Source organism: Hylobates moloch, unplaced genomic scaffold, assembly GCF_009828535.3.
Source record: "Hylobates moloch isolate HMO894 unplaced genomic scaffold, HMol_V3 SCAFFOLD_8, whole genome shotgun sequence".
NCBI lineage: Eukaryota > Metazoa > Chordata > Mammalia > Primates > Hylobatidae > Hylobates > Hylobates moloch.
Window position 1 is genome coordinate 31,808,205 of NW_026652283.1, and position 14,593 is coordinate 31,822,797.

At 45.0% G+C, this 14,593-nt stretch overlaps 1 protein-coding gene and 1 pseudogene across 6 annotated transcripts in view; both read right to left on the bottom strand.

The window, feature by feature from the left end:
• Nucleotides 1–8,138, bottom strand: part of RESF1 (retroelement silencing factor 1) — a 34,781-nt gene extending 26,643 nt beyond the window's left edge. For 5 of the 6 annotated variants that reach the window (XR_009214512.1, XM_032159979.2, XM_032159981.2 and 2 more), the window contains exons 1-2: nucleotides 8,028–8,138; nucleotides 6,693–6,787 (exon numbers count right to left, since the gene is read on the bottom strand). The gene's annotated coding sequence lies outside the window, so the exon portion shown is untranslated. The remainder of the gene's footprint in view (nucleotides 1–6,692; nucleotides 6,788–8,027) is intronic. The other variant, XM_032159982.2, reaches the window with a different exon arrangement.
• A 3,917-nt stretch (nucleotides 8,139–12,055) lies between these two features.
• LOC116472409 (protein FAM98B-like) lies at nucleotides 12,056–14,013 on the bottom strand (annotated as a pseudogene).
• Between the last annotated feature and the right edge of the window lie 580 nt (nucleotides 14,014–14,593).

Below are 14,593 nucleotides of genomic sequence, written 5' to 3' on the forward strand. Positions count from 1 at the left end.
GTGGGGGGAGGGCGTGCAGGGCTGCCCCTCCCACGGCACGTTAAAAAAAAACAAAAAAAAAATCAATGGTGTACTGTGTTAGCTAAGTTTTTTGGATGTTGTGTTTTCCCATCCCATCATGTCTATAAAACCCCATTTTTGACTTACATTTTCTACTAATATGGGTTATCGAAATGTAACTCCATCATAAGCTGAGGTACATCTGTACTACTATAAACAACTAACATTTGAAAATCTGTAAAGAAATATGTCGAATGCTTTATATACTTTATCTCATTTAAATGTCACAACAAATTAACAAAGACTCGCAATCCTCCCTCTTGCAGCACAGTGGTTAGAAGGGGCAGGACAGTTCTCTACGCTTCTGTAAGTGGTCAGCAAAAGACCAAATGGATTCATATATTACTAAGTCCAACAGCAAAATCAAGATCAGTATCCCTAGCCCCACAGGATGACACCAAGCCAGATGAGAACACCAAACTGCGGCCATTTTATAGCCAGCAAGTATACCCCCCAAGGTGGTGAAGTCCTATGCTCAATTGAAACCAAGGAGGCAGATGAGAAACAGCTTTGTGACTGTTTCTCACTGGGCTGCTTTTCCCTCACTTTATTCTTGGAGGACCTGCAGGGTGTCCTGCCAGAATATGGGTCAGCCTGTGGTTAAGCCTAAGCTTTGCCTCCATGGTCTAATGAGAAAAGCAAGTCATCAGGGCACCATGGTGAAGCTGTTCACCTACAACTCTGCCTTCCCATCTTTCATGTATCCAGGTACAAACTCTATTCAGAACCACAGGCCATCCAATCAGATATCCTAATCCATGGTACCTTGTCTTAGGCAACACTGGATTAAAAAGTGCCTGCAATTGTGATTCCCAGCAGGACGATCACACCTATTGTGGAGGACATACCACAATGTTCCCCATGCTGAGCCAAGCCAGCTAAATATATCCCAACTACCAAGCTTCACCAGTGAGAGCCACAGGGCTTTCTCCCTAAAAAAGGGAGAAATAAATTGCTCTACTTTTTCTGACTCATTAACACAGGTACAGCATGAAGTGCCGGCAATCACGTACATCTTGACTGGCCAGCAGGAAGTTCAGACCAATGCAACAGAGTATCATTATTCAGGCTACAATATTGACACCAGTCTGTTGTGCCTTCAGAGCAGAGATGCCAGAGACAAATTTAGATCATGTTTTCTATTTGTATTATTCTCTAAAATGGGAATTAAAGACAACAAGAGAACACATGAAGCGGAAGCCAGTTACCCTACCAGAATTCTGCCAAGTAATTCATTTTGGAGCCCTCTGGATATCCACCTCAAGGAAACAGCTACTGAATCAAGCTTGTCCAATCCGCGGCCCATGGGCAGCATGCAGCCCAAGACGGCTTTGAATGAGGCCCAAAACAAATTCATAAACATTCTTAAAACATTATGAGATTTTTTTTGCTTTTTTTTTTAAAGCTCATTATCTATTGTTAGTGTATTTTATGTGCGGCCCAAGACAATTCTTCTTCCAAAGTGGCCTAGGGAAGCCAAAAGATTGGACACACTGTGTACTAGAGGTCTGGTGATCTTAAATATCTGAAAAGCGCCGACAAGCACCCCCAAGCACACATGACACATCAGTGTGTGGCAGGCGGGTACAAACCGTATTAAGACAATACTGTGTTGAAATAAAAGCCGTATTTGAAGTATCACTTCTTTATTTTTTTTTTGAGACGAAGTCTCGCTCTGTCACCAGGCTAGAGTGCAGTGGCGTGATCTGGGCTCACTGCAACCTCCACCTCCTGAGTTTAAGCGATTCTCCTGCCTCAGCCTCCCCAGTAGCTGGGATTTCAGGCACACGCCACCATGCCCAGCTAATTTTTGTATTTTTAGTAGAGACGGCATTTCACCATGTTGGCCAGAAGTATCGCTTCTTCATTGCTCCTATTATGGGTAAGTCAATTTTCTGCCACAGGAGATAGACAAAATGCCTTCAGTGGAACACAGGAGTTCCTCTAAACCATGCGGTTGAGGGTAGTTGTCCAGGTTCTTGGTGTCTTGAACAAAGAATTGAACAAACCACACAAGCAAGGCAGCCAAAGCAGAGACTTATTTTAAAGGAGAGCACACTCCACAGGGTGGGAGCGGGGCAGCAGTGGCTCAGGACAGACAAGTTACAGAATTTTCTGCCGTTTAAGTACTCTCTCGAGGTTTACCATTGATTCACTTTATGTAAATGAAGTAGTGGCCAGCCACTAGCCTGATTGGTTGTGGGAGGGGACCAATCAGAGGTACTTTCATTTTCTGACTGCCACTCAGCAACTTTGACATAGAAAAAGGAGGAGTTGAAAAGGGAGTAGCCAGCAGGGAGCAGTGGCTCACGCCTGTAATTCCAGCACTTTGGGAGGCAGAGGCACGCTGATCACTTGAGGTCAGAAGTTCAAGACCAGCCTGGCCAACATGGTGAAACCTCGCCTCTACCAAAAATACAAAAATTAGCGTGGTGTGGTGGCAAGTGCCTGTAATCCTAGCTACTTTGGAGGCTGAGACAGAAGAATCAGAAGTGGAGGTTACAGTGAGCCAAGATCACACCACCACACTCCATCGTGGGCAACACAGTGAGATTCAGTTTTAAAAACCAAAAACAAAAAAACACAAAACAACAAAACTACAATAAACAAGACCATATAGTACTGACACAGGACAGGCATTGATCAATGGAACAGAACCTAGAACCCAGGAGTAAACCCTCACATTTATGGTCCCTAGTAAGGAACGATCAGAATCCAGGATATCTTGAAAACGTACAACTTGACAATCCAAAGACAACACAAATTTAAGGCCAAAAGTTTTGAATAGATACTTCTTCAAAGAAATCAATATGCACATAAAAAGATGCTTAACATCACTATCATCAGGGAAATGCAAATCACAACCACAGTGAGCTACCACTTCAGGCTCACTTCTATGGCTATAAATGTTAAGTCTATGGATGTAGACCAACTAGGACTCTCAAACATTGCTATATACAATGGTGCATGTCTATTCACAACAGCAAAGACCCAGAATCAACCTAAATGCCCATCAATGGTAAAGTGCATAAAGAAAACAGTACACATACACTAGGGAATACTATGCAGCCATAAAAAAGGAATGAGATTGTGTCCTTTGTAGGAGCTTGGAGCTGGAGGACATTATCCTTAGCAAACTAACACAGGAAACCAAATATTGCATGCTTTCACACATAAGTGGGAGCTAAATGATGAGAACACATGGACACGCAGAGGGGATCAACACACTGGGGCCTACAGGCGGGCAAAGGGTGGGAGGAGAGAGAGGATTCGAAAAAAAAAAACCAGTTGGGTACTAGGCTTAATACCTGGGTGATGAAATAATCTGTTCCACAAACCCCCATGACACAACTTTACCTATATAATAAACCTACATGTGTACCCCCAAACATAAAACAAAAGTTAAATAAAAAATAAAGTGGTAAATCTACTTTGGATAATGGCCTGGCAGTTCCTCAAAATGTTAAACAGTTATCATAACCAACGAATTCCACTCCTAGGTATTTACCCAAAAGAAATAAAAACACACGTCTACATAAACACTATGAATGATCATAGCTGCACTATTCACAGTAGTCAAAGAGTGAAAACATGTCAAAGGTCTTAACTGATGGAAGAATAAGCAAAAGTGGCATATCCATACAACGGCATATCTGGTAATAAAAACGAATGAAGTAACATACATGTGTTAACATAAATGAGCCTTGAAAACACGCTGGATGAAAAATATTATGACTTCAATTATATGAAATGTTCAAAATACGCAAACCTACAGAAGTAGATTAATGGTTACCTAGGGAAAGGTGCGTTGGAGAAAATGGAGAGTTACCACTATTGAGTATGGAGATATTTTGGGGGTAATAAAATGTTCTTAAATTGATAGTGGTGATGGGTGCACAACTCTGAATATACTAAAAACCACTGAAACTGTACACTGGGTGTAAATGGGTGAAGAAATGGCTTATGAATTTTATCTCTAACTACAGTTACAAAAGGCATGCTCTGAACAACTTGAAGCTGCTTGCATCTGGAGATGTCAGGGCTGCCCAATGGAGGGATGGTCTGCCTGAGAACCAAAGCAGAGGACAGCAGAGCTCAAAGATACAGTGTCCCAAATCTTTAAAACTCTCTTTCAGATTTAGATCCTGGATCCATCAAAACCCAAAGGTTGCGCTCCATGAACTTTTTCTTTTTTGAGAGTCTCGCTCTGTCGCCCAGGCTGGAGTGCAGTGGTGTGATCTCAGCTCACTGCAATCTCCCCTCCTGGGTTCGACCAATTCTGTCTCAGCCTCCTGCGTTAGCTGGGACTACAGGCGAATGCCACCACACCTGGCTAATTTTGGGGTTTCACTTGGTTAGCCAGGGTGGTCTCAATTTCCTGACCTCATGATCCACCTGCCTTGGCCTCCCAAAGGGCTGGGATTACAGGTGTGAGCCACTGCAACCAGCGCATGGACAGAGTGAGACTCTGTCACCCGAACTAGGGTACAGTGGCGCGATCTTGGCTCACTGCAACCTCTGCCTCCCGGGTAGCTGGGATTTCAGGCATGTGCCACCATGCCTGGCTAATTTTTTGTATTTTTAGTAGAGACGGAGTTTCACCATGTTGGCCAGGCTGGTCTCCAACTCCTGACCTCAGGTGATCTGCCCACCTTGGCCTCCCAAAGTGCTGGGATTACAGGCGTGAGCCACCACGCCCAGCCCTGATTCATGAACTTTAAAAGTATGTCATCTAATGAATTCTCCTTTGGGGCTAGAAAAATAATAATCTCCTTATGGTTTCTGTTTCTTAAAACTTAACTGGACAATACAATTTCTTTTAATACACTTCGTCATTTTAATCACTTTATTTACAAATGAAACCTTGTAATCTGATACATCAAGAGAATCTAAGTTACTGTCATTAAATCTTTGCGATCATGAAAACCAGGAGCATAAAATGTATAATTCCAATCTCACTTAAGATATTTACCTCAACAGCCTCCAACTTTGTTCTTCACTTACAAGTACACTTAAGGTATTAGGAATAGTATAAGTATTGCATAGTTGCCACCCAACAAAGCATTTAGAATTCCTCAAGGTCCAAGATTCTTCACAATCTTCTTCCAAAGTGAATGTTAACTTGCATATCCATAGCCAGGGTTAGTCAACTTTTCTCCTGGACTTACTTCAAACTGAATACACTCCCTGTCTGTTTTATATAATAGAGTGTGCCTCTAATGGGGGAGGGAGGGAGGCCTGATTAGATTCTTGAAATTCACCTTCATAAATGCCTTTTTTTTTTTTTTTTTTTAAAAAGACAGAGTCTTGCTCTGTTACCCAGACTGCAGTGCAATGGGGTGACCTCAGGTCACTGCAACCTCCGCCTCCCAGGTTCAGCCACTTGAGTAGCTAGGATTACAGGCATGTGCCACCACGCCTGACTAATTTTTGTCTTATTAGTAGAGAAGGGATTTCGCCATGTTGGCCAACTTGAGGCCAGGGCTGGTCTCGAGTGATCTGCCTGCCCCAGCCTCTTAAAAGTGCTGGCATTATAGGCGTGAGCCACCACACCTGGCCTACAAATACGTTTTAAGCAACATTAAATCAATTTCCTAAGCATTTGAGCTCCAACTATATCGAAGACACTGATAATCTAGGAGGGAAGAGAGATTCCTGTACAATCACAGAGATAACGTAGAAGAACAAAGCTTTGGGGCAAGTTTGTCCTGCCTAGGAATTTAGTGGAGACATTTTTTATTTCAAACAAGCCTGCAGGTGAATCCAGATGTGGACCAGTAGTGACGGGTACTTCCTAACAAAACAAGACCTACAAAAAAAGAGAATCTAAGAGGATCTACGGTGATGGATTTAACCAACAAAAAGCTCATAAATTTAGAGCTTAAATGAACCAGCCGAATTTCTGCTAAGACAGCATTACATGTCCCAGGCCACAAAATCTATTTCCTCTAACATGACAATAGCTAACATTTATGGGGCACTTACGATGCATCAGGAGCCGTTTAACCGTGATATGCATGAAACTCACGTAACTCTACTATAACAATCCTATGACATTAGTGCTTGTCCCCATTTTATAGATGACAAAACAGGCCGAGGTTTATTTTCCAGGGTTGACTGAGTGCTACAGCCAAGATCTGAACCAAAGCAGTGTGGTTACAGGGACCATGGTTTTAACCATTAGGTGAGACTTCTTAACACACTTTGTGGTTACAGACGAAAGCCCTGGACATGACCGCTTTGGCTGCACAGGAAGCATCCTTCCAGAGTGGTGCTCTGTGCCACATTCCCCTATGTGCCACAGACAGTGATAAAATATAATAAAAACAATCAAATAAACACAGCACAGACAAAAGCAGACCTCTGCCCAAGTAACTTCCACCACAATTACCTTACCACAGACCTCTTTCCTTATTTTGCTAAGACTAACAACTGATTTTTCAGTACTATGCCAGCAACATTTCTTCTCAAGCTTTGTCGTCAAATCCATTGTGTCCCGCAGTTTAATTTTTAATCAATGTTGATTCACTGAGCTAGTAATTTTATTCGGTAATAGGTAAATTACTCCATAGTTGAGTGTGAGTAACTGCCTGGTTAAATCAGGGCGGGTTTCTTAGAGGTGATATACTTACCGTTAAGCACAACTTTACTCTTTAATTATCGTGTATGTTCCCACTTCCCTCCAAACACGTCAATCCCCCTCCACACCGTATTTACTTCTTTGGTCCTAGGGACAGCAAGAAACATTTTATAATAAAAGAGCACACGCTAATATGTTTACTAGATATGGCATTGCTGTGCAAAACTGTTTTCTTTTAAGGCTGCACTGAAAGCATGCTAAGTTTACTGAATTCTTATTAAGTGTCCTAAGTAACAGAAATAGAAACTAGGTCTGGCCTGAAAATACCATCCACTTAAGTTAGAATTTATGGGCGCTCCTCTAGGTCCGCTATTGTAGTATCATTGCAGAACAGTAATACTGTATCTCTGCACTTGTCTTTATTGGGTTAATATTAAATACAAAAAAAATCCGACTGCACAGGGGAAAAAACCTAAAACCTTAACATGCACGCACATTAACAGTGAATGAAACATGACTAAAGCTAACACATTTAGCAGAAAAACACAATCCCCAAACAAGCTCTGCGGCCCGCCTACTGAAATGCACCCGCCCGCCACAAAATGAAAATGCGCCTCAAGCTTATACACATCCTTATATTAAGACAGTATGCACTCGATGTACTACAAATAAATTGTTTCCACGGAAATGATTCCCCGAAAGTTTGTTGCTAAACTCAGGACCCTAAGGACGTTTGCTTAGGGAGTCCGTGCCCCTCGAGAACACCTAAGATGGGTATGCGTTTGTGCATTTAAAAAAGCCTCAAGGAACTATCGCTGAGGAACAGAAAGCATCGCCGGCGCAGAAGCGTTCGCGGACCACTTGGAGACAGATGCCAGTACAGCCATTCTGTTCCAGGAGGCTTCGGCTTAAGAGGGCCGGGGAGGAGAACGCTCGGGAAACAGCAAAAAAAGATTTATTTTTTCACTCCAGCGACAGGAAAGCCTTAAAGACATGAGCAGCTTCATACCCAGCCGCCTCACCCGCCGCGCCTCGCAGTTCAACAAAATGCGTCCCAGCCTTCGCCACTCGCGACCTCTACCGCGCAGAGCCGGGCCACGAGGGAAAACAGCCAGCGAGGCCCGCCCTCCGGTAAGGCTCGGCGTCCGCAGAGGCCCAGGGCCGGTCCCCGGTGCGGCGGGCACAAGCGAGCGCGGCGGCCCGGCCCAGCTCCGGCGGGGCCCGAGGCCCGGGTTCTGGGGCCGCCCGCGACCGCGTCCTTGCGGCAGAACAAAAGCGCTCGGCGCCGCGCGCCAGCCCGGGCCGCGACCGCCTCTGGCTCCCGGCCCCCGCCCCGCCCGGACCCCGGAAGGCGGAGGCAACCTCGGGGTGCTCGCCTCACACTCACCGACACAGCGAAGAGGACCACCCCGGCAAGCAGAGAGAAAGCCGGCGGCCTCCCGGGCCCCAGAGTTTAAGTCAAGTGGGGTCCGCCTCCAGGGGCGGGTCGAGGAGCCAGGCCCAGGATCCAGGAACAACTAGGCTCCGCCTCACGCCCGAGGCTGTGGCTGCGAGGGCGGCGCCGCCGCGGTCCTAGTGCCACCCGAGACGCCGCGGACCCGGCCCGCAGATTGCAGCCGGGCTTGCAGAGCGCTTTCATCTGCCCGACGCGGAAATCTCCTGCAGCGATCTTCTACCTTCAACGTGCATCCGCGGCACCCAGAGGGCATGTTAAAGAGAGATTGAGAACCACCAGCAAAACTGCTGATTCAGTAGGTTTGGGGTGGGGCTGAAAAATGTGCATTTCTAACAGGTTCCTGAGACCGACTGCTGCTGCTGGCCTCAGGACCAATTTTTTCTGTAAAGCGCATGGAAGTGAGAGTGCACGCAAGAGATTGTTAACCCTTAAAAACCAGAAAAAAAAAAAAAATCAACAGGCTAGAGGCAAATAAGTGTGAAAGAAAGTGGATAGTCTATTTGGGGATTCTGAAAGTCCCTGAGGAAAGTTGACTTTGGAGAACAGAGCACGAAGCACGACCTCTTAATTGCCGACCTTTTGTTATAGATTAACTCCCTTATTTTCTTGTTCCCAGCTCAGACCAGATGGTATCTGAGATAAAATACGCCTTGACGGGCGCCTGTAGTCCCAGCTACTCGGAGAGGCTGAGGCAGGAGAATGGCGTGAACCCGGGAGGCGGAGCTTGCAGAGAGCCGAGATCGCGCCACTGCACTCCAGCCTGGGCGACAGAGCGAGACTCCGTCTCAAAAAAAAAAAATACGCCTTGAATAAGATAAATGACCGCTTGACTATTATTACATCCTTAATGTGGAATGTTAAATAGACCCTTCCCAAAAAGAAACGCTGCCTAGAACCAATCAAATTGCTATGCGTTAACCTTCTATGGAAAATGTTGACATCCTGTTAAGCTTCCCAGACCCTGCCTGTATAAACGACCCTCAAACTTCTCCCTTTCGAAGCACTGACACCCATCTTTTGGAGTTTGTGTCCTACCAGGTCGCCATCCTCAAATTTTGCACTCAGATAAACCAATATTTAATCATATTGCCCGAATCTCATTGTTAAGGTTTACATAAGCGTTTACTCAGTAATGAAGGTTGCAACCAGGATAGCAAATCAGAGATTGTGCCGCTGGAGAGGGGCAAGGGAGCTTATGTTTATAGGAATTTATTTGTTACATAAATTGTCAGATTATTTCATTGGTGAATTAAACGAGGAAGTCTTTAATCATTACTAGAAGGGTGCGTTTGCGTCTTTCAGAAACAAAACAAAAAAACTATATACAGAATTTTTTTTTTTTTTTTTGGGACGGAGTCACGCTTTGTCGCCCAGGCTGGAGTGCAGTGGCACGATCTCGGCTCACTGCAAGCTCCGCCTCCCAGGTTCACGCCATTCTCCTGCCTCAGTCTCCCAAGTAGCTGGGACTACAGGCGCCCGCCACCACGCCCGGCTAATTTTTTGTATTTTAGTAGAGACGGAGTTTCATCATGTTAGCCAGGATGGTCTCGATCTCCTGACCTCTTGATCCGCCCGCCTTAGCCTCCCAAGGTGCTGGGATTACAGGAGTGAGCCACCTCGCCCGGCCAGAATATTCTTAAAGATTGGGGGTGGCCAGGCGTGGTGGCTCAGGCCTGTAATCCCAGCACTTTGTGTCATGCGCGTCCGTGTGAAGAGATCACCAAACAGGCTTTGCGCGAGCCACAAGACTGTTTATTTCACCTGGGTGCAGGCGGGCTTAGTCGGAAAAGAGAGTCAGCAAAGGGTGGTGGGATTATCTTTAATTCTTATAGGTTTTGGTATAGGCTCCTCGGAGCAATGTTTTGCGGGCAGGGGGTGGATCTCACAAAGTACATTCTCAAGGGTGGGGAGATTACAAAGAACCTTCTTAAGGGTGGGGGAGATTACAAAGAACCTTCTCAAGGGTGGGGGAGATTACAAAGAACATTCTTAAGGGTTGGGGAGATTACAAAGTACATTGATCTGTTAGGGAGGGGTAGAAACAAATCACAATGGTGGAATGTCATCAGTTAAGGCTATTTTCACTTCTTTTGTGGGTCTTCAGTTGCTTCAGGCCATCTGGATGTATACATGCAGGTCACAGGGGATATGATGGCTTAGCTTGGGCTCAGAGGGCTGACAGTTTGGGAGGCTGAGGTGGGTGAATCACTTGAAATCAGGAGTTTGAGACCAACCTGGCCAACGTGGTGAAACCTTGTTTCTACTAAAAATATAAAAATTAGTCAGGCGTGGTGGTGGGCACCTGTAATTCTCAGCTACTCGGGAGGCTGAGGCGGGAGAATGGCTTAAACCCAGGAAGCAGAGGTTGCAGTGAGCCGAGATTACACCACTGCACTCCAGCGTGGGCCACAGAGAGAGTCTGTCTCATGAAACAAAACAAACAAAAAAAGATTGGGGATCAGGCATGGTGGCTTATGCTTGTAATCTCAGCACTTTGAGGAGGATCACTTGAGGCCAGGAGTTCGAGACTAGCCTGGCCAACATGGTGAACCCCATCTCTACAAAAAATATACAAAAAAAATTAGCCAGGAATGGTGGCATGCGCCTGTAGTCCCAGCTACTTGGGAGGCTGAGATGGAGGGATCACTTGAGCTTGGGAGGCAGAAGTTGCAGTGAGCCAAGATTGAGCCACTGAACTCCAGCCTGGGTGACAGGGTAAGAACCTGTCTTGGAAAAAAAAATAATAATAATAATATTGAGACCAGCTTTCTTGGGTTGTGTGTTGTTGAGAAAACGGTTGTGTTAGATATGAGTTCTAAATTTCTCTTCAAAGAATCAATATGTCAGTATGGTCAATTATTTGCCTTCTACTTTTAAACTTAAGTTCCTCGTGAAGCAACCTTTTTCGATCACCTGCTCCACCCTGACTCATTCCAATCACCCGCTCCACCCTGACTCATTCCTATTAATTACCTGCTCCACCCTGACTCATTCCTATTAATTACCTGCTCCACCCTGACTCATTCTGATTACCTGCTCCACCCTGACTCATTCCGATTTCCTGCCCTGCCTTAACCATTTTTCCTGCCAAACTGCTCACCCCATCACTCTCTTTAAATTAGCCAATCAGAATTAGTTAAGCCTGTGCGGTCTAACCCTAGCCAACAGGGGAACGACACAGCAGCAGGGGCCACGTGGGTCAGGAATAAGAACCCCTTCCCCTCCCTTGCCCAGGTGTGCGCTCACCATTGCTCCATCTGTGATGGCGCACCCGTCTATAGAAGTACATTGCCGCCGGGCGCGGTGGCTCACGCCTGTAATCCCAGCACTTTGGGAGGCCGAGGCAGGCGGATCATGAGGTCAGGAGATCAAAACCATCATGGCTAACACTAAAAAATACAAAAAACTAGCTGGGCGTGGTGGCAGGTGCCTGTAGTCCCAGCTACTCGGGAGGCTGAGGCAGGAGAATGGCATGAACCCGGGAGGCAGAGCTTGCAATGAGCCGAGATTGCGCCACTGCACTCCAGCCTGGGCAATAGAGCGAGACTCCATCTCAAAAAAAAAAAAAAAAAAAAAGTACATTGCCTTGCTGAGAATTAAAAAGAAAATTTATATTCGAGTGCTATTTCTTTTGCAACACCGAAACTTTATTTATAACAGTTGTTTGCGAAGGAAATATTTTTCACACTTTCTTCGTGGGCCTCAAAGTTTAGCAGCAGCTCAGCATGGAGTCAATAGCCCAAGGTGGAGTCACTGGTATCAAGCCTGGAAAATTGCTAAGCTGCATAAGGAGACTTTTTTTTTTTTCACGCTATTGCAGTAAGGACAACATCCATTAATGCAGAGGAATCTTTTCAAAGAAAATGAAATAGACTTAGGGTTTTTATAAGAGGAAGTACACAAGGAAATCTTGTCTGAATGAGTAAGGGATGAGAAAGGGCAGAGGTGGTTAGTTAGTGCTTGTGATATAAGAGGGCAGACTATTCCTTTGCCCTTGAGGTTTGTTGGTTTTGGTTTTTAATTTTTGTAGTCTTCAATATCTCCTATATCCACCACCATCACCACCTCCTCCATATGGATCTCCATAATCTTTTCTGCCATAATCTCCCCTCCCACCATCATCTCCTCTGCCTTGGAAACCTCCTTTACCACCTCCATCCCACCTCCTCCTCACTGCCCTCCTCCCTCTCCCCCACCACATTCCCATCCTCCTCCAACCCAGCCACCTCTTCCACCTCCACCCCCACAGCCTCTTCAACTACCACCTCTACCTCCACGACCACTACCTCAACCACCCCTTCCGCCACTGCCTTCTTGTCTCTTTTGCCAAGGGGGCATTTCAGAGGGTGGTGGTTCAATTTCATTTGGCCAGCCTCCCCCGTCTGGCACCCTTCCCATCAGCACCTTATTAATGGCTCCACTGCTTGTCCTAATGATCTTGGATAGATCATCATAAGCAGCAAGTAGATGCGCCATTACAATCGCTGTCTTGGGTGACAAAACCTAACACTTAGGCTGGTAAATTCTTGCTGTGTCATCTGTTCATACTTGGCCGTATCACACCATCCAATGGACTATACTCCGCATCTAATCATTTCATAACATTCGCTGGAGGCCCTCATGTTCACAGGAAAGAGCATCATTGACTCTTTCCGGTAGTTCTGCCTGTTTCAAATTTAAATTAATTTTCAGCAGAGTGGTTTTCTTTAATTTTAATTAAAAAATTAACGATTTTTAAAAATTTGAAATAAGATGGGATCTTGCTATGTTGCCCAAATTGGTCTCCAACTCCTGGGCTCAAGAGCTCTCCCGTCTCCGCCTCACAAAGTGCTGGGATTGTAGGCATGAGCCACTGCACCCTGCCTGTCTTTCACCTTTGATTCCACTTGGTTTAGCATAACCAGAATGTCAGAAGTTGTTTACTTGGGTACACCAAGGTTAGCACACAGAACTTGATCTTCCTGATAAATTTCATTATTTTTATCTAATTGAGAATTTTAATGTTTCTTGTTTTGTAATATCTGTGAAGCTTCAAGTTCTGTACTTAAAAATAGTAGGAGTTTCAAACAGTCCTTTTTATATTTTTTTATTTACAGTGGCGTGATCTCGGCTCACTGTGGGCTTGACCTCCTGGACTTAAGCAATTATTCCACCTCAGGCCCCCAAGTAGCTGGAACAACAGGCATGCACCACTACACCCAGCTAATTTTTGTATTTTTTGTAGAGATGGGGTTCACCATGTTGCCCAGGCTGGTCTTGAACTCCTGGACTCAAGCAATCTGTCCACCTTCGTCTCCCAAAGTGCTGGGATTACAGGTGTGAGCCATTGTACTCAGCCAGTCCTCCTTTTTTAAAATGATCTTTAGTTTCTCCTGATATGAGTACAGAATATGGACATACCATTTCTTTTAAAAAAATCATTTACCTCAAGCTGGAACCTCTCTAGATCATCTCTTCCAGCAGAAGTCATACTTTGTTCCAACTTGCATAATGATTTTATTTGAAAGCCTAACCATATCCTGTATAGGAATATATATAGTTTATATATCTATTCCTTTACACTGTATACCACCTTCTCCCTGTATAAAAGCCTATATATATAATCCTATACAGTATATGCTCCTACATACAGTCTTCTCTGCTGCCTTCATAAGGGCTTGCTTCTCTAGCAATGGTCCCTTATACCCCAGCACCTTCACTGTGTCTAGCACGTCTCTGTCTATTGTTGGTTCAGGACCCGGCTCCCGCCCTCTGGTGGCTCTTTGGCTCAAACCCGTTCAGTGCTCTTAAGTATGCCCCGAGGTTTGAATCTTGGTTCTGCAGTTCCCTAGTGATACAACTTTGTGGGAAAATCACTGCATTTTTTTGCTTCTTTTGCTCATCTGAAAAATGGGGATAACAATAATACTTACCTCATTGAATTTTTGAGATAGTTACATGAATTAGTACATATACCTCACTAGGAGCAGTTCCTGGAACATAGCTGGACACACTTGGCTCAGATAAGGGATTTTCTAGCACCTAGCCATGCAGGTCAGCAAGCAAAAATAAACCCAAGCAGAGGGACTTTTGTTACCGGGACCCAACTCCTATACAGCCTAAGGAGGGTTTAATGTCCAATAGGATTTAATGTCTGGGAAGCTACAACTCTATTTGGGATAAAGTGGCTGATCTCTCTGCCATGTATCCTTGTCTCTTCTTGTGCTAATTTTATCCTCTCTCTGCTAGGTAAGTAAAGGTTGTCTGATTTTTCCAAAAGTGTTTGATCTTTGCACAGTCTTAAAGTACAAGTGATATTCATTAATAGAGTAGTCTTAAATGGTCACCAGTAAGAAACTTGCAAAGAGAGAATGCAATCTCATGGACCTGAAAGTTTCTTTACTCAAGAGCCAAGCTTTACACTGTCTTCTCTTTAAGAGAGTTACAACCTAGTGTGCCAGAAAGCCTTGTCAACTGGTCAGGCTTGGGAAAGATTCCCCTCATAGATTAGATTGCTC